General features: G+C 40.3%; 1 protein-coding gene across 1 annotated transcript in view; it reads left to right on the forward strand.

The window, feature by feature from the left end:
- Positions 1-547: 547 nt before the first annotated feature.
- Positions 548-27,383, forward strand: part of frmd6 (FERM domain containing 6) — a 127,208-nt gene continuing 100,372 nt past the window's right edge. Inside the window, exon 1 of the mRNA XM_043697633.2 lies at positions 548-1,222. The gene's annotated coding sequence lies outside the window, so the exon portion shown is untranslated. The remainder of the gene's footprint in view (positions 1,223-27,383) is intronic.

The following is a 27,383-nucleotide window of genomic DNA, read 5'->3' on the forward strand; positions in this document are numbered from 1 at the left end:
AGAAACGACGAGGAGCAAGCAGGCATATGCAAAGAAATAGGTGTTGCAAAAACAACTTTTGGGGAGGAAAGTCCAAGTTAAAGGTCACGTAATTGTTGTAAAACACACTGGATTCCGCTCTCCGTTCATGACACTGCGAAGGCAAGCTAATTCTAAGTTCTTTGTACGTGTTTATATGAACACAGAAGTTGCTGCTCTGCCAGTGAAACTGTGCAGTAAATCGACAAAAAAATCTGAAAGCAAACCAAGGCTACTTAATGAAATATACCTGGGCGGGAGACAGAGCGGGTCATAATTTATTGCCACATTAGAAAAGTAGTAAAGTAGGTTTCCCCACTTTTGTTGCCAAATTCTAACCTTGGCGTTCGCCACAAAAATAGGAAAATGATTTATACCCCCCCCCCCCCCATGGCAGCTCCAACACGCCTTTCAGATCGTGTGATCATCCTTTGGAGGAGTGTTCATATTACAGCCTTAGGGTGTAACATATACAAGTCTGTCTTTGTAACATGTTAGCAGATGGAGCTATTAAAGTTCAGCATAATGATTCGACGGAAATAGCCTTCATCTGATTTCTAAAGCTCGGGTGGAAAAAAAACTTATTTAAGCCAAATCATTTTTCTAAAAAAAAGGAATGTTTCTAATTCGGTACAACCAAGAACAAAAGGCAATAAATCAGGAACCCTGCCCCCACCCGAGTTGGTTGTGGAAAATATTCCGAGCTGGTCTGTGAGAGTATGTTAGTGTGAGATTGGTTTCAGAAGGCTGACAGTAAAGGTGCAGAGATGGCCGGCCCGGAATGAAATCCTTTCTCATGTACTGTACACATGAAAGCTCTGGCACACGAAGCCAGACAGGAGATGGCATGTTAGGGAGTGGAACATACCAACAGTACAACCAACAGAGGGGAACACATCAGCAGGAGCTTGGAAAATGCACCAATGAGTTCACCCGGCACAAATGTATGCGGGACTCCGAGCAGGGGAAAGGAGGAGAAACCACACGATATGACTAGTCTTCGTGTCTTTCCTGAAAGTGTTTGAAAACACACGTGAGCAGCAGCTTCCCCCCGGTTCTGTCCAACATATGTCTAAACACACCCGTAGACCGCATGTGTTCTGTTCCTACTGGACTATCAAAGATGTGGCTGTGAAGTTTGCAGCAGCTCCTGTAACTGTTCCTTTCCTGAATTCAGTGACCGAATACCGAAAGTGCTGAGGAGGTGAGCTCCAATAATCAGTTCTTTTCCTGGCATCCAGCGGCGAGTACTTTTACTGAGGGGGAGTGAGCGCTTGTTTTACTTTGACTCTTCGCTTTCTGTTTTACTGTGGGCTTCATGGAGCTACTTTAATGTTACAGGGTGGTTAAAAGAAATCTTTGGGATATTGCTTATACAGTTGTAATCAGGCGGGGCGGGGCGGGGGAGAAGAGAAAGTTATTTAGTGGAGATGCTGCTCTTTTAAAAGTATTAGTGTTGCCTGCGAAACTTTACTGTTAGTGCATTCATTATCGGAATATTTATTGAATATATGTTACTCTTGATTGAGGAGGAGTTCTATATATTATTTCACAAACCGTACAACCTTAAAGAATCTGAGGGACAAATGTTCCCTTTGGCTCCTGATTAGAAACCTTGTCCTCCTTGTGGGTTCTGCTGTACCTCGTCAATTCCAACCAGCCCCTAGAGGGTACAGTTGTATCATCCGACAGTATTTTTAGATTCACAGTCACCAAATACATTTACTATGATCTTTATTTTCTATAACATTACTTTGCACTTTGATTCCGATCTATCTTCAAACGACATTTAAGAGTCTGTTAGGCTAGCTTCCTTCAATGCCGCAGGATACAATTTATGCGATTAGTCACTTCTGCTAAGGGACTACATGTGGCTTAATTTTTAAAGAATGCTAGCCATTTCCTTTCTGAGATTTCTGGGAATTAATTTTTTTCCCCTTCTACCGATGAAAACAGCAGTTGCTGCTTGGGACATTTTCTGGGCTGCAAGCTGTCTGTAAACCTTTGTATTTTAAATATCGTGTGTTCATTGCAGGGCTTTTAAATAACAACTGTTTGAAGTATTCATCTGTTCGTTTCAGCCAGTTATTAGAACGAGGAACCAGGTTTTTTGGGAAGGGGAGAAAATGTAACGAAGCTGAGTGTCAGACTACAACCATCCAACCTACCTTTAATTGTATTGAAATTCAGTGTTTAAATTGCTATGCTTGATTCTATTGGAGCCCGTGAGAAGTAAAATCCTATAAGATTCATTGTCAAATCTTCAAGTATCCAATAGAACCATACACAGTTTTGAATAGACGGTCCCACTGAACCTTTGATAAGGCTGGTGCATGTGTAGGTATGTTGTAATCACTAATTAATTTAATGTGACTTTTTAATGACTTGATTCCTGCAACAAGAGAAAAGCTTAGAGGCCTTTGCTTGCTGCAGAGCTTTTGACTTGCCCATTTAGACACTACAGGAAGCCAACCTTTTTTTCCCAGTGTTCATGGATGTGTACAGAAGGGCACAGGAAATCTCTTTTCTCTTTATCTGCTGCATTGTAACAGTCAATTAAAGCTGACTTTAATTCTACCTAGTAATGCCTCTAGGGTGGTACTGCTGTTTTTAGAAAATAGTATGTTAATGCCACATATAGACTAAAGAGGAAGGTTAAGCTTTCCCTGAGAGTGACATTCTTTTTCAATCGAAATGCCTTAGCTTCTTGTAATGGGAGTTTATTTTGATCATGTGTCACAGATCTGAAGAAGTTGTACTGACTATCTTTTGAGATACATTATTTTAAACAATGGAGACTGTCAGTTACTGATGGACACAGTGTAGCAAAGTCTTATTGCTGGTATTTCTTATAGTATATGGTAAAGATAAAGTTCAATGAATTAAAAACACATTGATCAAGAATGTGAGTGGATTGAAAGTAGGGGCCTCAACTGATGGCTGCTTCACATGTGGTACTGCCTTGCTATGGTCATATGCATCAGGATTGTGTTGATAACTTAGTTTGCTTTTGTTCATGTTTTTAAACACTATTCGGATGATTAGGATGTTCTTTCTTTCATGATCATGTATCTAGAAGCCACAACTCTGATATTATGTGCAGCTATTATTTTAGTGCTAGTGGTTCTCATGTGAAATACGTAAATGTAGATATAGTTGAACACTTTTAGCTTGCTTGGCGAGTTGTAACATGACTTTTGTAGAACAAACCATGAATGCCTGGAGCACTGCAGTTGCTTTTAGTTCTATCATGTTTAATTGTTTTCAAACCTTTTTAAATATTTTCTAAAAATCTCTAAATGAAAGCGGTATTTATGACTGTAGAATTTCTCTTCATAGTGAAGTGACACGTCACTGGGGGAGATGGGGAATTGTAAGAAATTTAGAAGCAGTGTGTTGAATTTTTCAAAGTAAACAGTTACTAGGGACCTTGATTTTTTTTATTATTAATTTTAGAATTGTTAAAAGCCATTGTGTTCTGAGTCGACTGCACCAGCTTTCATGCTTATATGCTGCTGATTCCTTTACCAAATAATAATCACTTGACAGTTCTTTAGAATTATTTTAATGTATTTCTAGATTGATGTGTGAATATTTCCTGTATAATCAGATTCTGAACCAGATATATTGTTTTAATGTTAGCTGAAGCTCTTAACATTGGAATCCACTTGATTTCTAATCAATCAACAATAGATATTGTTTGGACCAAATGGATGCATTACTCTCTCCTACAGGTAGTACAACATAATTATATTATTCACTGGAAAATTATGGAAATGTGTCAGGGAACTGTTTATAAAGTTTTGGAAAATTCCTGTTTGATTGTTTGGAGGGCACAGGTCATCTTTATTAGTTCAAATCTTATGCCTTGCTCCTTACACAACTTGTAATTATAGACATGACATGGACAGATGATGAAGGAGCGGCGCTCCGAAAGCTAGTGTGCTTCCAATTAAACCTGTTGGACTATAACCTGGTGTTGTGTGATTTTTAACTTTGTAATTATAGAGCACCTCTTATGTAGTAAATTATCGTAAGATGCTTGATGAGAGTGCATTCGAATTAAAATTTAACATTAATATCACATGATTTCAAGACAGATGACCAAAAGCTTCAGTAATGAGACATGTTTTAAGGAGAGTTGCAAAGTGTGGTGCTGGAAAAGCACAGCAGGTCAGGCAACATCCGAGGAGCAGGAGAGTTGACATTTCAGGAATAAGCCTTTATCATTCTTGATGCTGCCTGACCTGTTGTGCTTTTCCAGCACCACACTTTATGACTCTGATGTCCAACATCTGCAGTCCTCACTTCCCCCTATGTTCTAGAGAGAATCTGCCAGGATGACAGATCGACTAAGAAGTGCCAAGAGGGAATTCCACAAATTAAGATCTGGACAACTGAGGACTCTCAATGATGAATTGAATAAAATTAGGAATGTGCAAGAGGATAGAAATTGGAGGAGTGAAGATTTCTTGGCAAGTTGTGTTTCTGGAAGTAATTATAGAGATTGGGAAGAACCATGGGTAGATCTGAAATCTAGGACCAAATAAATTTAAGATTGAGTTATTTCTGAAGAGGGAGCCACTGTATGACAGTGACCAAAGGAGTGATAATTCAAAACAAATATTACTTGGGCAAATTTGTTTATGTAGAGGTGTTGTTGTGGTCCCAGCATTGCATATACATTTTTCAAATGTGTGTCTTACAAGGTGAAGTTGTCAGTAGTCAATTCTAGGAAAGAGGGATTATAGTTAAGAAGTTGGGGTTATTCTCCTTGGAATAAAGGTGATCTTGTAGTTGAGATTCTGTAGTGTTAAATCAAGATTATGACAAGGTAGACAAAGAAAAACTATCTTGGCACCTAATGGTACAAGGATGAAGGGACTCGGGTTTCAGGTTTTGGCAGTGAGCTCACATGAACTCGATAGGATGAATGACATTCCTCAGTGCAGTCATGACTCTATGAAAGACTACTTCTGGCTTTTCTATTGTTCATTTTTTTTTAAACTATGGGAACACAAAATCCCATAAGAATTGGCTTTTTGATGCTTTAGCAAAAGAAAAACTGCAGATGCTGGAATCCAGAGTAGGTCAGCAGGAGGCTAGAAGAGCACAGCAAGCCAGGCACAATTGAAAGGTGGAGAAGTCCAACATTTTGGGTATAACCTTTCTCCAGGAATGGGGGTGCGGATAGGGGGAGTTGCAGATAAAAGTGGGGTGTGTGATAGGCAAAGTAAGTCCCTGAGAAGGTGAGGATGTTATAAGCAGGGGCCCATCCTGTTTAAAAGGTTGACATTGCTAGTGGGTGCAAAAGATTTACTTAAAATTTATGGATTTTAGAATTAGTAGTTCTGTTTGCATATTAGGATCATCTTTTATGGTTTTGATAGTTTTTGCGTAGCCAGTTGTTAGCAGACTGAGTCTCTGTAGCATTCCTCAAGTACTGCTTTTGCCCGAAACGTTGCTTTCGAAGCTCCTTGGATGCTGCCTGAACTGCTGTGCTCTTCCAGCACCACTAATCCAGAATCTGGTTTACAGCATCTGCAGTCATTGTTTTTACCTCTGCAGTCACATAGTATATGCTTTGTATACAGGTAGTACAAGGACTTGGATTTCTCTGCTAATCCTTCTGCCTTCACTATTTTATGTTTGGTTATTTTTAATGCTTTGGGATGTTTTATTCAATTAGTGGTGCTATGCAAGCCGTTTGTATTGATATTAATGAGTGTATAGAACACAACAAAAAATAGAAACTGAGTAGATTGGTAGAAGAAAGTGTGTATGCACATATGTAGAAAGCAAATAAAAGAGACCAGAATAGACATATTCATGAAAGAAAGAACTGAGTGAATAAAGACAATGACAAATCTTCAATGGCGATACAGTCAACACGTATGGAGAGTGTGACCAAGTGGTGCAAGTGAAAAGAATAGCAAACAGATTAACTAAAACCTGGAGAATCAGGGAAGCAGCTATGAGAAGGGTAGGAAGAACAGTATTTGTTTTTATTGAGTTCTTTCATACTAACTCACATGCATAAAGTGTACAATTTATTAACTTAGTGCAGCAGTTTGTTAGAAATGAATGAGAGCAAGCATATCCTAATGAGAGTAATCTCTTGCTAAAATCTATGGTTCTTTGTTGAGACTGAACTAATCTCATCAGGATCTTGCTGTGCTGGTAAATCTGCTACTTAATGGATCTTTTTGTTAACATTGATTTTAATAGCCAAATTACAAAATGAAAGCATATAATCAAGTCAATTCACAACTTTCTCGAAGACTATCAACATTTGGTTGAGGAAGATAAAGACAAAGTTTTGACAATCATAGTAAATATAGTGCTTGTTCCTTTATATGTATGAGAATACTAACTTGACAACATCCAACAGTAGCTTAATGTTGAAGTGATAAATTATTTCAGATTCAAAATGTCCATTCAGTCAACTGCTTGTATAGACTTACATACTCAAACACTCAATCTATCAGGTACTATTTAAATTGTTAAAAGCAGTAGGTGCTAGGCCATTTGAAAAGGTAGTAAAAAGTGAATATTATGAATGTGAAATTTAAATCACCAAGTCTAGAATAGCTAAGGCAGACAGGTTTATTACCGAGAAAGCACTAAGGGAACCAATATATTTTGTCTTTCTGACAGCTTTTGTATCATATTTATTCAAAACGGCTTTTAATTTTTAGGCTAAACTCCTTTTAAAATTCATTTTTAATATATTTTATACATTTCAAACTAGTATGATATGATTTGAATCCATGTACTTTGGATTTTTCATTGAGATCTATAAATTGATTGGATGATATCTCCAATACAGTCTATTGAAGTCCTCAAAGATTGTGATGGATTGCTTAATATTACACAACTTGGCCTTACAAAACCAGAAATCATTTTTTTTGGTTACCACAAAAGACAGTGAAACATGTGTATCAGCAAGTAGATTACTAGAAAGGTACTTGTCTTGGGTAAGAGCGAGACTGTCTCACTGCACTTTTGGTGTTCTAACTGAACTGAGCTTCTGACCCCAAGTGCTTTACATCACAAAGATTGTCATCTTGTGCCTCTAAGTTTGCCCTACCTGCTCATTTTGGTACCTGTGCTTCAATGCATCTGCTACTCATACACTCACTGCTGCCTTCGCCACCTCTGGATTACTTCAATGTTTTCCTAGCCAGTTTGTCCTTCCACATCCTCCATAAACTTCACATTATTCAAAATGATGCTTCTTATATCCCACTTTGCACCGTGCCCTACCTGGTCTTGCTGATCTTTTTTTTTCCAACTCTGACTTGTACTTTAAGGTTGGCAACCTGCACCTTGTGGAGTGCCACAAAGACCAGTGCTGTTTTCACCATTATTTATAATGTATGTCAATGATTTGGATGAAGGAATTGAATGCATTATCAGGAGGTTTACAGATGACAGGAAAATAGGTGGGAAGGCAAGTCATGAGGATGCTACAAAGTGTCTGCAATGTGCGGCAAAATGTGACACTGTGCACTTCGGCAGGATGAATGGAAGAACTGAATACTAATCAAATGGGAAAAGACTGCAGAAAGCAGTAACACCGCGGGATTTGTATGCCCTTGCAGCATCTAAGTTCACCAGGGAAGGCAAGTGGATGTTGACCTTTATATCAAAGGGAATGGAATATAATAATAATGAGGTTTTGGCTCATTTACCTGAACAAAGATATTGGAGACAGTTCAGAGAAGTTTCACTAGGCTGGTTTGGAGGGTCTGACTTGAGGAGAAGTTGAGTAGGTTGGCTTGTGCTCATTGGAGTTTTGAAGAATGAATGGAGATCTTATTGAACCAAGAAGGTGGAGTTGAGGATTATCAGATTAGCTATGATCTCATTGAATGGCAGAACAAACTCGATGGGCTGAATGGCCTACTTCTACTCCAAAGTCTTATGGTATCTAAGGAGTGAAATTCTTCTATTTTTGCATTGGCCTCTGGGTAAAGCTTTAGTGGCTCCTCCCTTCAGGCCTGAATTAAAATGAAGTGGGACTCCATGACCTACACATGGAAGGAGGAATGCTGCTGGCTTTGGAGCAGCTGTCCTCAGTTCTTACTAAAGGCTGAACACTCGGTGTCTGGGATATATCAGGACAGATAACTAACTCTTGTGCATTTCCATCACTTAATCTGAATTTTGAAAAGGTATTTGAAAAAGTGCCCACATCAAGGATTACTACTCAAAATAAGAGCTCTTGATGTCAAAATAACCTATTTACATGGATAGAGGATTGGTGGCCAAAAAGCAAAAGAATGCGGATAAATGGATCATGTTCAGGTTGGCCAACCAACCAATGAAGTGCCACTGGGATCAGTGCTGGAGCTGCAACTATTTACCAGTCATATCAATGACTTGCATGAAGGGACGAATCATATGGTATTTAAATTTCATGATGACACCAAGGTAGGCATGAAAGTAGGTTGTCAAGAGCAGATAAAGGTCTGTAAAGTGGTTGAGAGCTGTTAAGTGAGTGGACAAAAATCTAGCAGATCCACTTTGGGAGGAAGAATAAAAAATAAGCTATTTAACTGGAGATTGATCACAACTTTACAGTACAGTGGGATCTGGGTCTCCTTGTACATGAATCACACATGGTTAGTATGCAGGCAAAGCAAGTGATTTGGAAGAGGAATGGATTGTTGAATTTATAGAAATGGGAATCGAGTACAAAAGTAGGAAAACGTTGCTATAGCTGTGGAAGGCCTTAGTGAGCCTGCATCAGGAAAACTGTGTACAGTTTTTTCTCCTTCCTTCCAAGTTAGAATTGAACTAAAAGCAGTTGAAAGATTCCTGAAACAGATTACTGGATTGCTGTGTGAGGAAAGGTTGGGCCCTTATCCATTGGCGTTTAGAAGAATGAGAGGTGATCTTTTTGAAACATGTAAGATCTTGTGTGGACTTGATGGGTGGATGCAGAGAAGATATTTCCCCCTTGTCTGGAACTGGAGGCAGATTCATGATCAAGGATGTCTACGGTTGCGGGGGTAGACAGGAAAGTGATGTTGAAGCCACAATTCAATCAGCCATGATGTTATCAAAAGGTAGAACAGGTTCAAAGGCCAAATGGCATATTCCTGAAATTTTTGTGTTCATCTAATTAATGCCAGGTTAGTCAGATTGAAATGACTTGAGTGACTGGTGTATTTCAAATTTTATTAAAGTGAGCCTTTTTGGAAGCATTATGTACTGTTCTTACTCTCTCTGCCATTGGTGATATGATCAAAGACTACATCAATTAGTGTTATGATGCAAGTGGTGGGCATCTTAATATTGACTGGCCTGATGCTCTCTTGCCACAACTGCTGACCCTTTCGGTGTGCGTCAACCCTCGCAAACTACTGTTCCCTATGTTGGTTTCATGAGCACATTATAGGATAGCTTGCTATCTTGCAGAGTTCACAGATTTAATTCAGGTCTTCAACATATTAACAGGAAAAGACAGGGTAGATAGAGAGAAGCTACTTCCACTGGTTGAAGATTGTAGAACCAATGGACATGGTCGAGAAATTAGGGCCAGGCCATTCAGGAGAGATGTCAGAAAGCACTTTTACCTGCAAAGCGTAGTAGATGTCTGAAACTCTTTTCCTCAAAAGTGATAGTTTCAAATTCAGTTGTTAAATTTAAATCTGAAATAGACAAATGTTTTATTAATCAAGGGATGTGGACCCAAAGTGTATGGAGTTAGGCCACAGATCAGCATGATATTATGGAATGGTAGAGCAGGCTTGAGGGACTGAATGGCCTACTCTTGTTCCTATTTTACTCTGAAGTTCTCACACAGCGAAGATATTTAGCAGCTACCAAAACAACTTAAGGCTTCTGCTTTCGAAGTTGCTGCAGGCCTGTAAAACTTACAGCATCAGAACAATTCATAAACTGAATGGCAAGCTCCCAGTAATTGATGTTCCTAACCTTGTGGACTCACTGGGAATGTTGGAATTAAGCTGAGCCCTGGAAATTAAACCAGGGTTGGTTCATATCTTATTGGGCAGGATTGACTTGCACCCTGCCATAATTCCACTCTGGCTTTGACCCAAGTGGCAAATTCAGATTGTGGATTGATTGATGTCAGTACAATAATAAGAATACAGTTTTTAGTTGAGTTCTAAATTTAATGGTAACCCAAAATTTAAAGCTTGCAAGATTCTATGGATGAGTCCTGGATTAAACTGCAATCCTGTGGTAATTCTGTGACATCTATTACTTTGGCATGTTTCAATAAAACACCATTTTTTTTTTCCCCCGGTTTTCAATGCTGCTGACAGAATTTCCCGTCCATTTTTTAGGTCAGTAGGCTGCAGATGGAAAGTTCTTGCCCTAGGTCTGCTGCACGGTGGCTCAGTGGTTAGCAATGCTGCCTCCCAGTGCCAGGGACCGGTTCGATTCCATCCTTGGCCAACTGTCTGTGTGGAGTTTGTGCACACCTCCTCTGGGTGCTCCAGTTTCCTGCCACAGTCCAAAGATGTGCAGGTTAGGTGGATTGGCCATGCCAAATTGGCTGTAGTATCCAGGGGTGAGAGTCGAGTGTGTGGTGCTGGTAAAGCACAGCAGGTCAGGCAGCATCCAAGGAGCAAGAGAATCAATGTTTCGGGCAAGAACCTTTCATCAGGAAATGATGGATTAAAATGCACCCTTTTCCTGATGAAGGGCTCTTGTCTGAAACGTTGATTCTCCTGCTTCTTGGATGCTGCCTGATCTGCCCTGCTTTTCCAGCAGCACGCTCTTGACTCTGATCTCCAGCATTTCAGTGCTCACTTTCTCCTAGTATCCAGAAGTATGCAGGCTGAGTAGATTAACAGGGTTACAGGGGTAAGCCGAGGTGGGATGCACTTTGGAGGGTCAATGTGGACTCAATGGGTTGAATAGCCTGCTTCCACACTGGAGTGATTCTATGAACATCAGGTGATCCAGCCAGAATCTGGACTCAGAATTAACAATTTGCCAAGGGAATCAGCATCCTGGGTGGACCGAGAGTGTGGCAGCAGAACAGGTCATTTTTGTGGAATCCAGTGAACTGCTCGTGCCTCACTTGAGCCCACGCTCCCAAAACAAACACAGTACTTAACTATTTGACTGCACTTTGATAGGATTATTATACAGTAGAGCCAAAAAGTGTGGTGCTGGAAAAGCATAGCCAGCCAGGCAACATCCAAGGAGCAGGAGAGTCGACGTTTGGAGCATAAGCCCTTCATCAGGAATGAGGTGGTGGCCCAAGGGAGCTGAGAGATAAATGGGAGGGGTGGGGGGTGGGTGGCGATGGTGGGACTGTGGGCACGGTTGCTGGGGATGCGATATGTAGATGGAGATGGGGGTTGATGGTGATAAGTGGGAAAGAAGGTGGACAGGTTGGACAGTTCAAGAAGGCAGTGTCGAGTTGGCTCTGGGATAAGTAGGGAGAGGAGAAATGAAGAAACTGGTGAAATCTACAAGGCGGAAGATGAGGTGTTCTTCCTCTAGGCGTTGGGTGGCTAGAGTTTGGCGGTGGAGGAGGCCCGGACTTGCATGTCCTTGGCAAGGTGGGAGGGGGAGTTAGTGTTCGGCGACAGGGCAGTGGAGGAAGAACGCCTCATTTTCTGCCTTGACCCTTCAACCACATGGGATCAATGGTAGATTTCACGGTTTCTTCATTTCTCCTGCCCCCATCTTATCCCAGAGCCAACCTCCCAACTCAGCACCACGCTCTTGAACTGTCCTACTTTCCACCTTCCTTTCCACCTTCCTTTCCACCTATTCCCCTCCACCCACTTTTCCGACCTATCTTCATCACCCTATTACCTCCATCTAACTATCGCATTCCCAGCTCTATCTTCCCCTCAGTCCCACCCCCTTCCCATTTATCTCTCAGCCCCCTTGGGCCACCCCCTCATTCCTGATGGAGAGCTTATGCTTGAAACTTCGACTCTCCTGCTCCTCTAATAGCTGACCAGCTGTGCTTTTCCAGTACTATATTTTTCGCTTCTGATCTAATCCAAGATGGAGGACAGGAAAAATTTCTGACTGTAACAGGCTGTTCGTTTTTTGAGGTATTTTAGGTATTGGAGGTGATTTCCTTGAATTCTGGGAGTAGCAATTACTGTTTTGGAAGCTGTTGCATTGGTTTGGAACTTTAGAGAAACAAGTAGTGAAAACAACAGCACTTTTAAAGGGAGAGGAATAGACAAAGGCAGCACATGGTAGGTCAGTGCAGGAGAAAGAGAGAAAGGAACCCACACTGCTAACTGAAACAACAATGAACCTGCTGCATCGCTGGATATTGGACCGTGTCTGGGAAAATTAACAAACAGTGAAATTCACAACTAATCTTGGAGGAACCTGTTTGGGAGAGATGACAGCACAGAAACAGATGAATATTTTTAGGTGGGGCCTTACAGAAAGTCTGCAGTAATGAGTAGAGTGGGTTCTTTCTTGATTGTGTTTTATTGAGATATGTCTCTTGATTAAACTTAAAAAATATAAACCATTAGTATTAAGTTAGCCTGGAGCAGTGTTTTATTGACGAATAAGACTGTGCTATTTTCTGGGTCTGCAGATTGGAAGAAACAAAAATGTAGAGTGATATGCTTTTCTTGTCAGATGTGGGAGGTTAGGTAGAATTTACGGGTTACTGAGGATTATATCTGTAATAAATGCAGTTGGTTGTGAATCCTATAGGATTGAATGGATCAGTTGGAGAGACCTTTAGAGGCAATGAGAAATTTACAGGAGCAAGGGGATGTGATGGATGGCAGTTATAGGAAGGGAGAAAAGTTGCAGATACAGTCACATAGATGGGCTAACTCCAGGAAAGGTAAGAGAGGTAGGCAGGTAATGCAGGAATCTTCTGTGGCTATCCACATTTCAAACAAGTAGCTGTTTTGGGAAATATAGGGGGTGATGAATTCTCAGGGGAACATAGCCAGAACAGCCAAGTGTCTGGTATGGAGATTTGCTCTAATGCAATGAGGGTTACGTTGGGTTCCAAGTGATCTATTGTGGTAGGGGGCTCTCTCAGCCGAGGCACAGACCGAAGTTTCTGTGGCCAGCAGCAAAAAAATCAGAATGGTCTGTTGCTTCCCTGGTGCCAGGATCAAGGATGTCTCAGAGAGGGTGCAGAATGTTCTCACGGGGGAGAGGGATCAGCCGGTGGTCATTGTACACATTGGAAGCAATGACAAAGGAAAGGAAAAGGATGCGATTCTGAAAGGAAAATAGAGAGTTCGGCAGAAATTTTAAAAAGGAGATCCTTGAGAGTAGTCATATCTGGATTGCTCCCAGTGCTGTGAGCTAGTGAGGGTAGGAATAGAAGGATAGAACAGATGAATGCATGGCTGAGGAGCTGGTGTATGGGAGAAGGATTCACATTTTTGGATCATTGGAATCTCTTCTAGAGTAAAAGTGACCTGTACAAGAAGGACGGATTGCACCTGAATTGGAAGGGGACTAATATACTGGCAGGGAAATTTATGAGAGCTGCTCAGGAGGATTTAAAATATTAAGGTGAGGGGGGTGAGACCCAGGGAGATAGTGAGGAAAGAGATCAATCTGAGACTGGTACAGTTGAGAAAAGAAGCAAATCAAACAGTCAGGGCAGGCAAGGACAAAGCAGAGAACAAGGTAGGACTGATAAATTAAACTGCATTTACTTCAATGCAAGAGACCTAACAGGGAAGGCAGATGAGCTCAGGGCAAGGTTAGGAACATGGGTCTGGGATATCATAGCAATTACAGAAATGTGGCTCAGGAATGGACAAGACTGGCAGCTTAATATTCCAGGATATAAATGCTACAGGAAGGACAGAAAGGGAGGCAAGAGAGGAGGGGGAGTGGCGTTTTTGATAAGGGATAGTATTACAGCTGTACTGAGGGTATAGGGTATTAACTTTCCAAACCTAGACTGGGACTGCCATAGTATTAAGGGTTTCGATAGAGAAGAATTTGTTAAATGTGTACAAAAAAAAAATTCTGATTTAAATATGTGGATGTACCTATGAGAGAAGGTGCAAGACTTAACCTACTCTTGGGAAATAAGACAGGGCAAGTGATTGAGGTGTCAGTGGGGGAGCACTTTAGGGCCAGCGACCATAATTCTATTAGTTTTAAAATAGTGATGGAAAAGGATAGACCAGATCTAAAAGTTAAAGTTCTAAATTTGAGGAAGGCTAATTGTGATGGTATTAGGCAAGAACTTTCAAAAGCTGAATCGGGGCAGATGTTCACAGGTAAAGGGACAGCTGGAAAATGAGAAGCCTTCAGAAGTGAGACAGCAAGAGTCTAGAGACAATATAATCCTGTTAGGGTGAAAGGAAAGGCTGGTAGGTATAGGGAATGCTGGAAAGAAATTGAGAGTTTGGTTAAGAAAAAGAAGGAAGCATATGTAATGTATAGACAGGATAGATCGAGTGAATCCTTAGATGAGTGTAAAGGAAGTAGGAGTATACTTAAGAGGGAAATCAGGAGGGCAAAAAGGGGACATGAGATAGCTTTGGCAAACAGAATTAAGGAGAATCCAAAGGGTTTTTACAAATACATTAAGGACAAAAGGGTAACTAGGGAGAGAATAGGGCCCCCTCATAGATCAGCAATGCAGCCTTTGTATGGAACCACAGGAGATGGGGGAGATACTAAATGAGTATTTTGCATCAGTATTTACTGTGGAAAAGGACATGGAAGATATAGGCTGTGGGGAAATAAATGGTAACATCTTGAAAAATGTTGATATTACAGAGGAGGAAGAGCTGGATGTCTTGAAACGCATAAAAGTGGATAAATCCCCACGACCTGATCAGGTGTACCCTAGAACTCTGTGGGAAGCTAAGAAAATGATTGTTGGGCCTCTTGCTGAGATATTTGTATTATCGATAGTCACAGGCGATGTGCCGGAAGACTGGAGGTTCGCTAACATGGTGCCACTGTTTAGGAAGGGTGGTAAGGACAAGCCAGGGGACTGTAGTCCAGTGAGCCTGACGTCAGTGGTGGGCAAGTTGTTGGAGGGAATCCTGAGGGACAGGATGTACATGTATTTGGAAAGGCAAGGACTGATTAGGGATAATCAGCTTGGCTTTGTGCATGCAAAATCATGTCTCACAAATTTGATGGAGTTTTTTGGGGAAGTAACAAAGAGGATTGATGAGGGCAGAGCAGTAGATGTGATCTATATGGACTTCAGTAAGGCGTTCGACAAGGTTCTCCATGGGAGACTGATTAGCAAGGTTAGATCTCATGGAATACAGGGAGAACTAGCTATTTGGATACAGAACTGGCTCAAAGGTAGAAGACAGGGTGGTGGTGGATAGATGTTTTTCAGATTGGAGGCCTGTGACCAGTGGAGTGCCATTAAGGACCACTACTTTTCATCATTTATATAAATGATTTGGATGTAAGCGTAAGAGGTACAGTTAGTAAGTTTGCAGATGACATCAAAATTGGAGATGTAGTGGACAGCGAAGAAGGTTACCTCCGATTACAATGGGATCTTGTTTAGATAGGCCAATAGGCAGAGAAGTGGCAGATGGAGTTTAATTTAGATAAATGCAAGTTGCTGCATTTTGGGAAAGCAAATCTTAACAGGACTAATACACTTATTGGTAAGGACCTAGGGAGTGTTGTTGAACAAAGAGACCTTGGAGTGCAGGTTCATAGTTCCTTGAAAGTGGAGTCGCAGGTAGATAGGGGAGTGAAGAAGGCGTTTGGTATGCTTTACTTTATTGGTCAGAGTATTGAATACAGGAGTTGGGAGGTCATGTTGCGGCTGTACAGGATATTGGTTTGGCCATTTTTAGAATATTGTGTGCAGTTCTGGTCTCCTTCCTATCGGAAAGATGTTGTGAAACTTGAAAGGGTTCAGAAAAGATTTACAAGGATGTTGCCAGGGTTGGAGAGTCTGAGCTATCGGGAGAGGTTGAGTAGGCTGGGGCTGTTTTCCCTGGAGTCTCTGAGGCTGAAGGGTGACCTTTATAGAGGTTTATAAAATCATGAGGGGCATGGATAGGATAAATAGACAAAGTCTTTTCCCTGGGGTGGTGGAGTCCAGAACTAGAGGTTTAGGGTGAGAGGGGCAAGATATAAAAGAGACCTAAGGGGCAACTTTATCATGCAGATGGTGGTACGTGTATGGAATGAGCTGGCAGAGGAAGTAGTGGAGGCTGGTTACAATTGCAACATTTAAAAGGCATCTGGATGGGTTTCTGAATAGGAAGGGTTTGGAGGGATATGGGCCGGGTGCTGGCAGGTGGGACAAGATTGGGTTGGGATACCTGGTCGGCATGGATGGGTTGGACCGAAGGGTCTGTTTCTGTGCTGTACATCTCTGACTCTATGACTGTATTTGCAGTCCTTATTTTCTCCTTACTATACAGTAGAGGCTATTACATGATTTACTGGACAGGTGTAATGAGAAAAAAGGCATTTCTAAAACAAATGACAGGAAAAGGAAGATAAAAGTAAAATACTATTGCTGTTGGAAATCTGAAACAAACAAAGGCCAAGAAGTACATAACTGGTCTGGCAGCATCTATGGTGGTGTTACATATCGAATCAGCAATGCAGTATATCTTTAAGCGACATACTAATGATATCACCACATCATGACATGTGACCTAATAATATAAAGCTCTGTTTCCATCTTGAAATGTGCTGCAGTACATCCAAATTGCTTATTTTGAGCCCCGATCTGCCAGTACCTGTGTGTGTGTGGTGTACCTGTGTAGATCCCAGGCTCTGTAATAAATATTCATTGAACTTTTCAGTACTTGCAAGATCCATGTCTGGGAGATAACACAAGTGTCACAGCATGATTGTGGCGAATCATCAGTAATCCATGACACGTCACATCACGTAGAGTGAGAAACGGTTAATGGTTCAATTCCAATATGATTCTTCTTCATAACCCAGATTCTGTAGAAGTTCGATTTGTTTTGACATATGGACTCTTTCTTCTCTGTTCAGATATTCTGGCATTTAATGACCTAAGGACCTAAAACCCTAAAATAATGTGGCATTACTTTTAGTTATCACTGATGACATGTATCACCTAGTACATATCAGATTTTTTTTAAAGCCTCAACATGTAGGCCTGCTTTTTATGCTGGCAATGATTGTGTAAAATTCACCGTCATTAATTCATTGAAACTGACAGCAACTTCAGGAGTTGACTCCGAATAGTGCAGAATAGGAAGATAATCAAGTTGTTACTTTCAGTGCTTTACCAACGGGCGTGCTGTTGAGGCACCCACCAAATACAATCAAAGAATTGATGAAAACCTCTACTATTCTGCCATCAGTCTCTGTAAAAGCCCTCGAAACCTTGTAACATATTGACTGAAGTGTGTGAGCGTTTTTGAACAGCATGCCAATTTCATATTTACTCCTAAACATATTCATTGGACTTGCAATGCAAATTTTATGTTTGTGGCAAGTCAAATTTCTCCAATGTAATAAACTTCATGTTTTCATTTTGTTTGATATTTTAGTTTCTGTCATAGTCCAAATTATCACTTATTTTGCTGTCTGAAAAATATTGTTAAATTCATGGTATGTTGTCAGAGTATTTCACTGTGGCTGCCAGCTGTGTGCAGATGCCTTTGACTTGGCACCAGGGTTGACCTGCCATTGAGAAACTTGAAAGGCTCATCAGTGAGATTGCAAGTTTGGCAGCATATCCTGTTACTTCATCACTGAGAACAATACTTAGCCTTTTCAATAGTTCATGGAGGCCTACCTCATTCCCTTGTTCCAGACTTGATGTTGATTGATACCCTTCAAACTATATAACCAATTAAGCAACCCTCTCTTAGGACTCTTTCTACCAGATTCTTTTGTAGACTATAGCTGATTACCTGGATTACCACCAGGCACACTGTTATACAAAACATTAGCAGGGTTTACTGCTTACTAGGTGACGCAATTATTGGATGAGAAATGTTTAAAAAGGAAATCAAAAGAATATGAGTCAAATATTGTCCAGCAAAGAGAATGAAGAATAAATTGAAAGTCGGGGGGAGAATGGGGTCCAAGGATACATGAGAAGGTGAGATCAAATGTAATTTTTGTTTTAATAAAATCATTTCTAAAGTAGAAGATAATTAGGAAAAGGAGAAAAGAATTTAGGAAAGCAAAGCAAATAATAGGAAAAGAAAAAATAGTTTTCTGTTTTACAGGAGGATATTCAGAGAGATGAGATACTTAAGTGAAGAATTATAAGAGAAACTAAGACTACATTGGTCCATTTTCATTGAGGATGTGTTAATGAAATTGTAGAAACATCAGAAGAATTAAAAGATAAGATCACAGGTAATGTAATTGTTTGTATGCAGGCATCCTGAGGAAATGAAGAAAGCTATAATGTAGGTTCTGACTATATTTCTGGCAGTTTTTTTCAGAAAGTTTGGAGAGTAACAAATATAATTGGTCGCTTCAAAAACCAAAGTCACTAAATAAACTGGAAAATTATTTGCCAGTTTTCATTTTTTTTTGTTGGTCAACCACTAGAACCTAAAATAAAGATACTAAATACCTGGAGAAATAAGCATTTTTCAAGTTTACCTAGTTCAGATCACAAAGCAGTTTGTGATTGACTAACAGTTTATAGTTACTTGAAGAAACAGGAATAATGCTAAAGGAAATGCACTGTGTCATTTACTAACAAGCATGTTTTTTAAATTTCAAAATATACTTCATAAAATCTTTATATTTTAGAATTTGTCATTTACATAAATGATTTGGATGAGAGCATAAGAGGTACAGTTAGTAAGTTTGCAAATGACACCAAAATTGGAGGTGTAGTACACAGCAAAGAGTGTAACCTCAGATTACAACAGGATCTGAACCAGATGGACCAATGGGCTGAGAAGTGGCAGATGGAGTTTAATTCGACGTGCTGCATTTTGGGAAAGCAAATCTTAGCAGGACTTATACACTTAATGGTAAGGTCCTAGGGAGTGTTGCTGACCAAAGAGACCTTGGAGTGCAGGTTCATAGCTCCTTGAAAGTGGAATCGCAGGTAGATAAGGTAGTGATGAAGGCGTTTGGTATGCTTTCCTTTATTGGTCGGAGTATTGAGTACAGGAGTTGGGAGGTCATGTTGCGGCTGTACAGGACATTGGTTAGGCTACTGTTGGAATATTGTGTGCAGTTCTGGTCTCCTTCTTATCGGAAAGATGTTGTGAAACTTGAAAGGGTTCAGAAAAGATTTACAAGGATGTTGCCAAGGTTGGAGGATCTGAGCTATAGGAAGAGGCTGAACAGGCTGGGGCTGTTTTCCCTGGAGCGTCGGAGGCTGAGGGGTGACCATATAGAGGTTTACAAATTTATGAGGGGCATGAATAGGATAAATAGGCAAAGTCTTTTCCCTGGGGTCGGGGAGTCCAGAACTAGAGGCATAGGTTTAGGGTGAGAGGGGAAAGATATAAAAGAGACCTAAGGGGCAACTTTTTCACGCAGACTGTGGTATGTGTATGGAATGAGCTGCCAGAGGCTGTGGTGGAGGCTGGTACAATTGCAACATTTAAGAGGCATTTGGATGGGTACATGAATAGGAAGGGTTTGGAGGGACATGGGCTGGGTGCTGGCAGGTGGGACTAGATTGGGTTGGGGTATCTGGTCGGCGTGGACAGGTTGGACCGAAAGGGTCTGTTTCCGTGCTGTACATCTCTATGACTCTATACACACGTACATACACAGTCACAAATGCAGTTCGGTTCTGTACAGAAGCTTGTGATTTAGGAGGAGTGGGCCGTTTGGTTCCTGATATGTGCGCTACAATTCAATAAGATCATGGCAAGTCTGATTACTCCACTTTTCTGATGTTGTTATTGAATAGTTCCAGACTACACAGATGAAATATCTTTAAGACACCACAGCCTGTGATGTCCCTGTATAAACGTACCTGCCTTACCTTCAGCTATGCTCTCTGTACAATGGAATCATTCAGTCTTATGCATGAAATGTACAGTAACATCAGAAAGCACAGCCCTCAGTTTGTAAAATCTTTGATTATCATCATGTAAATTGTATTAACAAGCTTCAAGACAACTGTCTCAACAAGAACACTGTCTTTGTGGTATATATTACGTGAACTAATAAGTAGGATGACACTCGCATCTTTTACTGGCAGTGGTGTTTGACCCAAGAAACAACATCATCTGTGTACCTCCAACAACCATCACTCCCTTACTATTCAAGAGTCTATCTACCTCTGCCTTAGATATTTTAAAGCCTCTGCTACCAGTGCCTTTTGATGAAGAAAGTTCCAAAGACTGACCACAGAAAATCCTCTCTTCTGGGATGCCTCCTCACCTAAAAATAAGAAACTTTATGCTGTCAAAGTCAGGAAGGACAGAAGATGGCAACTGACATAAATAGATTGGTATCATGGTCATTGGGATGGATGTAAGACAAAAATCAAAGCACAGTGGTTGAAGGAAGTTTTCTACAATTGCAAAATATTGTTTGTGGTCTAACAGAGAAGCCATGTTGTAAATTATGCTCTTTTACTAATTAAAATATTTTAAATCCTGCTTCTGTAAGTGCTTTTATGTCTGGATTATTTGACTTTCTATTGTTTATTTTTGTTTCAGTTTTGTCTTTTTTTTTCCTATTATATGTTCCTAAATTCACAGTTGAGAATGTCAATCTGTTGCCTTGCTCAACTTGGGAGACTGATCTATGAGAGGGCCTGTTAGATTGGTAGTACAATTCTTCTAATTTGTTCCATGCTCCACAGCAGCATTGCAGCATCAGAACCCGTGACCCTCAAATTTCAGCTCATGGCCCAATTTGGAGTCTCAACTACCTGCCGCGCATTCCCCACCCCACCCACCCATCCCTGCTCAACTTTGGGCAGCCCTGGTTAGATGAATATGTAGGTGGGCCTCTGAGGTAAACTCTGATGTCCCTTTGACCTCACTAGTCATGTTGTATATTTGGTTAAAGGTTGGAACCTGTACCATACAGAGCATACTGTTCGTTCTCAGCCCATTAATAAATATTGTTTAAAAGTAACATGGGAATCTAGTCAGAGCTTTTGTAAAGAGCCCATGCTAAAACAGCGTAAGTCTCTATCTCTGAGTTGTGTTCTAACTATATGCCCTCTTTCTGCTGGGAATCAGCACAGTACCAGTTACTGCTATACTGAAAGAAAAATTTAATGAAATGGAAGAACAGAATAGCTTTGATAAATAGATACACAAGTCACTAGTGATGGTACTGGAAATAGATTTAGCTGTCTAAAAGAAAATTTGATTTTGGCTCTCTATCTTGAACACATGCACTGGAATTATAAGAATGAATATTGGACTTGTACAGGACCTTTTTGAGTTATACGAAGGTCACAAATACTGTGTATGACATGGTTAGTTCATTACAATATGATAATGGAAAAAGAAAATGGAAGGAATAGAAAGTACATTTGTTTTGATGACACCAGTTATGTTCTGTGGCTTGAGAAATTAGGGCGTTTTTTCCATAGGACCTGAGAAAGCTTAAGGGGTGACCCAATAAGACATTTTCAAGATAATGAAAATCTACGATAAAGTGAATGATAAGAACACTTCCTTTGTTTATAAGACAATAATGAGAAGGCACAACTTTGGAATAATTATACAAATTAACTGAATGCTCTGCCACAAACTATCGTTTCAATAATAAATTTATTTCAAAAGGGAATTGGGTAATTGCTTAAAGAAGGATCAAATGAGCCTGGAAACTCCAAATGAAAAACCATATGGTGCAGGATATAATAATGAAGCAAATCCTATTGGCTGGTTTGTGTTTGAGGTATTGGCCTTAAGATGACCTTAGTCTGATGTATCTCATTATCAATGTCATTTACTGGGGACACTTCTGAGGCCAATAGCAGTGAAACTATTACTTATTTTCCTGATGTTTTTTATTAAAATTGTAATTTGATCAGGGAAGATTTTTATATGTGCCTGTATAAGGGGAAGCAGAATTCAGTTCACAAGTAAAAGAAATGAGGAATGGAAAAATAAATTGTAATTCGTCTCTTGTTGGGCAATACTGCTCTGATTAGTCTAGGAATCTTAAACTGGCAGAGAAATTTGTGTTTATAACTTGATGCAACTTACCATTCTTGAGAATCTCTAAGCTACAATTGATATTTGCCATGTTATACTTGAGAACTGTTCGTGATGCTACCAATTGAATGCAAAGAGAATAAATGATGGTATTTCTCAACTCCATCATACATTGCATGAATGTGCACACCATTCAGCCACAAAGGGGAAAGAAAATCTCCCATTCAAGGTCAAAGTTCATATCATTGTTGTTGAGCCATATCTGTAGGAAGATCTACAGTCTCTTTGCTGAGTTGAAGTTCTTTATTTTTAAATCAGTAGTTATAGAAAGTCATTTCTGCCTAACATGGGGCATATTAGTGAGATTATTGCAGTAGTACACAGATTGCTTTTGCAAATTTACAATCAATGGGATTAGTACAACCAAAGTCGTACTTCATGATTGACCATTTCCAGCTTTCTGGCAGCAATATCATAGCTTTGTCCATGCTATAGTAGAGATAAGTTCTCAGGCAGGTAGCAAAAAGAGACCCTAAATTATTTCAGATGCAGCACAGGTCAAACTCAAATGATTCTGTGCCTTGGCACCTGCCAGCAATTTAATGTGCAATGCTGTTTTCAGCTTTAACTGAGCAAGGCCACTTTAACAATCTCTGTTAAAGTTTTCAGCTCATTTATTATCATTCTCTGAGGTTAAAACATGCTCAAGAAAATTATGTACTGAGCTGTTATAAATGCAGCAATCAGCTCGACATCACTAGGTTTCATCTAATTTGTACACAGCTGTTCAAAAATGCTTTCTTGTCTACTTTTCCTTTCTTTCATGCAGTAATAATAGCTTCCACATGACCGAACGTCTCATCTGCAAAGTCCAAATATGTCAGTTTGAAGCTTAGGGTGGGAAGAATTTGGTGCTTAGTTTGGTAACAGTCTATTTAAACAGTGTAGTGGTGGGAGGGGAGGTGGGGCAGGCTTATTTGAGATTAGTTTGAAGGACAGATTGAGATGAAAGGGTGGTTCCCATGTGACTTGCTTTTTTTTGTCATCGCTGTTCTTGTCATCAGGCACATGCTGTTAATTGATCAAAGAGTCCTTTGTGAATTCTGTTCTGAGATCTTTGACATGATCAGTGTGTATGAAATAACGTGAACAGTTAGATTGTAAATGGGGTCCTCTGCTTTTGAGGAGTTGCTCTGTATTACCTAGCTAACTCGCATGGCTGGTATGTTTGAGTGCTACCAATACTTGAATCTCTGACAGTAAGCACATTTCCTCTGGCCACAAAGCAGCGAATTTCATGGAACAACACAAAATGTGGCATTGTTTTCTCCTAATAGCTGGTTCTGTGAAAATTAAACTACTATATGGATGCACCTTTTCAAGATTTACAGCAAAGGTGTCTGAAATTGTTTTTACTTTAAATTGTTTCTTCAAGTACTATATGCCCCGAATGATCTTTACTAGGGAAAATTATTGAGATGTTAGTTATTAATTGTCTCACACTGAAAAGGATTCACTTCACACTTTGTCAATAGCATTGAGTTCCACTTATTTTCTATTTTTAAGCTGTGGCTTTGTTCCTCCAAATCTATTTTTTTGCAGTAATTTCATTAAGTCATTGGGTGGGTTTACCAATGTCAGTTTGCATTAGGTCAGTCTTAATTAGGTGTTTTCTTTAGTTACTTCTTACAGAAATACTTACCATAATTAAATGTTCTGATTAGATAAACACTCTACTCAAAATAATTTTTCCATAATTAGACATTTTTTTAGCTGCAAGACTTACCTTTATTAAATAATTACTTTTATAGGAATCAATGGGTAGATTTTGATTTTATATTGTGAGATCATGTAAAATGGGTAAGAGCAAATTGTCAGCTTTCCCCTTACGATTTTTATTTCCTTTTGACTCCAAAAATCTACTCCAAAATGCCTTTCTGAAGTGAAATATAATATTGCGAATATCAATAAGAATGCATTGACATCAATAATCCGTATTTGCCGTGTTGAGGTAGGAACTTGTGGGATTATTGGAGGTCTGTAATTCATGACCAGATCTATTTCTGTTCTTTTAAATCAAAGTAGGAAATACTGAAAGTATTTAGTGGTTCAGACAGGATCCATGGAGAGAAGCAGTGTTAATGTTTCAAGTCATTGACCTTTCGTCAAGAATGTTCTTGTCACTCATCATCTATGCGTGTCTAAATATGCCATCTTTCTTGTAACTGCAACCAGGCCAATGCAAAAGTTTCTTTTGGACACAAGCAGCAAGATTGAAGTGGGAATTCTGATGTTTGTGTGGCTAAAGATTTCCATAAATTTCACCCAGGCTTGGGACCTGGAGAGACACTTAATTTTGCTGCACTGGTAACAAAACACAGGAGATACCAGTTTTAAGCGATAAACCCAATTCGATTGGTGTAGAGAATGGGTACAATACACAGTCTTCATTAGTGACAGGGACCATTATGTCCCACTGGCCAGTCACCTCAATCTCCTCATAAGGTGCTGACCTACCACTGTCCATCTGTTTCAATGGCTGCTTTACCGAAGAGTCTCTTCTCAACAAATGGATGGAATCCATTGCACTGGGCAATAAACAGAAAAGAAAAGGCTGCTGACACTTTGGCGAGCTGGGATGTCATGATCATGTGCAGGGTATTGACAGATGGCATGCTGGTTGATAACATGAAAATGACAGGCATGACTGACATGGAACTTGATAAAATGAAGATTGACATAGCTTCTGTACAAGAAATCAGACGCACCGAGGGCACATCATTAGAGAATACTGTTACATGTTTATCTGACAGGAGGAGTTCTGAAAAAAATTTTGAGCAAAGTATAAGGAACTTCTGTTCTCAATGTTTGAATGACTGAGAATAGAATGTGTTCTCTCCATCCAACTCTCAACTCCAGTTGAGTTAACCTCATGAGTAATTATGCTCCAATGCTGTGCTCTGCTACAAAGCCAAAAGACCAATTCTGTGAGGAATTTAATACTGCAATCAGCCAAATCCCTGATTCGGTACATCTTTACTGATTTGAGGGATTGTAATAAAGATGTCCCTCCTGTTCTGGGTATCAAGGCCTGGGAAAAGTAAATGAGAATGATCGGAGATAATTTGAGCTTTGGTGCTGACAGAATTTTGGGTAGCTAACATTTTCTGTCAGAACAAACAGTCCAATTGGTATGTTTATTTTTCCCCAGTCTCTAGTAGGATGCTGGTTGTATCAGTGATCAGGAGATTATCAGCTTGTTTAGACACACTACAACAGAAGGGATTTGAAGTGTCCTGGAGATATCCAAGATCAAGGCATTGATACAAGATGAATCTGTGTATAGTCTTACAGTGCTCTCTGAACAAGGTTTGCACCATTGATATCACTCCCTAGTGTACACCAGGGTTAGAATGCAATCCTTGAAATGTTATTACTCAGGGCACAAATGCCATCTATGTTTCAACATCAACCCATTGTCTCCCCAGATAAAAACCAATAGTTCCTCATTTTGATTGAACAGGTGCACTCCAGTATTCCCACAAAGAGTACTGAAGCTACATTGAAGATACAGGAGTGCACTCTCAAACATGGGAAGCACGAGTGGAACAATGATTGATTTGTGGCTAATACCACTATGAGGGAAACTGTCATTCGAGGCCAAGTGATTTGCTCTCCTTAATCAAAATAGAATGGAACTGAACGCTTGAAGTAAAGTCCATTGAGAGTTCACACAAAATCTACTGCTTACAATGGTACCAGACTATCTGGATGTCATTTGATGTGGAGAATGCATGAAAAGATCAAAATTAAATTTGGTCCATCAACAGTTCTATAGAGAATAAAGGTAGTGAAAGTCGTCATTGATTACAACAATCTGTTGGAGAGATGGCTGGAATGTTACCTTGAGTTGTACTTGAGGGAAACCAGAAGATAAAGCTATGGACAGCATAGAAAGTCTGCTTGTCATGCCAAGCCAGCTATTAAACTGCAGTGGGGTAGTTTAACAAAATTATTGAATCACTTGCCATGAGCAAAGCTCCAGCAGGTGGTGATGTACCATCTAAACTCCAGGCATAAGAAACTTGCACTCCAGTAGCATCTGCACCAATGTCCATCTCCATGGGAGGGAAGGGATCAGTGAGCCAGGATGCGGGTAATGCAAAGATTGTGAACCCATCCAAGAACTAGGACAACTGCAGTGATTGCAGCAACTATCTTCCTGCTGAGCACTGTGGGAAAGATAGTGCTCTGTGTCAGTGTTTGTCAAATTGCAGATCTGTTGGGAATCCATGTGGCTTGAGAACTGGAAGATCCTCAATATTCATGATCTTCTCTGGCCATCAACTGTAAGAGAAAAACTATGAACAAAGGAGATAACTGTTGCCTTCATTGATCTCACCAAGGCATTGAAAAATGTGAACAGAGATGGTCTATTTGAACTGCTTGAGAAAATTGACTGCCTGCTGAGGCTGCTCAATGTCACCCCCCCCCCCCCCCCCCCCTTTCCATGATACCATGAGCATAAGATCAGCTATGAAAGAGCAAATTGAAACCCTTTGAGAACTGCAGTGAGGTCAGGGTTGTGTCCTGGCACTTGGACTCTTTGCTGCTGCCAAAAACCTCCAGGCCATCTGCAGGGGTGTCCACTTTCTTGCCAAAGCTGATGGAAAACTGTTCAGCCTTGCTGTCCAGAGTGGGGCTGCAAACTGACAATGCCATACTAACATTCTGTACTGAGGGAACACTTTCAGCAGGAAATGGACACACTCTCTCAGATAAAGAGTCCAGAACTAGAGGGTGTAGGTTTAGGGTGAGAGGGGAAAGATATAAAAGAGACCTAAGGGGCAACCTTTTCATGCAGAGGGTGTTACGTGTATGGAATGAGCTGCCAGAGGAAGTAGTGGAGGCTGATACAATTGCAAAATTTAAAAGACATCTGGGTGGGTTTGGAGGAATATGGGCCAGGTGCTGGCAGGTGGGACTAGATTGGGTCGGGATATCTGATCGGCATGGACGGGTTGGACCGTAGGGTCTGTTTCCATGCTGTACATCTCCATGACTCTAATTGTGGGGAGTTTGATTATTAACAATTGTCAGGAGACAAATGTCTTAGTCCAATGTCATATCACCATCTATTTGTATTGACAATATGATCCTGAAGGTGGTTATTAGTTTCTTCTATCTAGGTTCCGTACTCAACAATAATCTGTCACTTTGATTCTGAATTAAACAAATGCACTGCAAAATGTGATGTCGTGTCTAAGCTGTATAGGAGAATATTGAACAAGGGCAACTTGATTGAGAACACTAAGCTGCAAG

This window comes from Chiloscyllium plagiosum, unplaced genomic scaffold (genome assembly GCF_037043375.1).
Source record: "Chiloscyllium plagiosum isolate Xiang-an unplaced genomic scaffold, Cpla_swu_hap1 HiC_scaffold_8, whole genome shotgun sequence".
NCBI lineage: Eukaryota > Metazoa > Chordata > Chondrichthyes > Orectolobiformes > Hemiscylliidae > Chiloscyllium > Chiloscyllium plagiosum.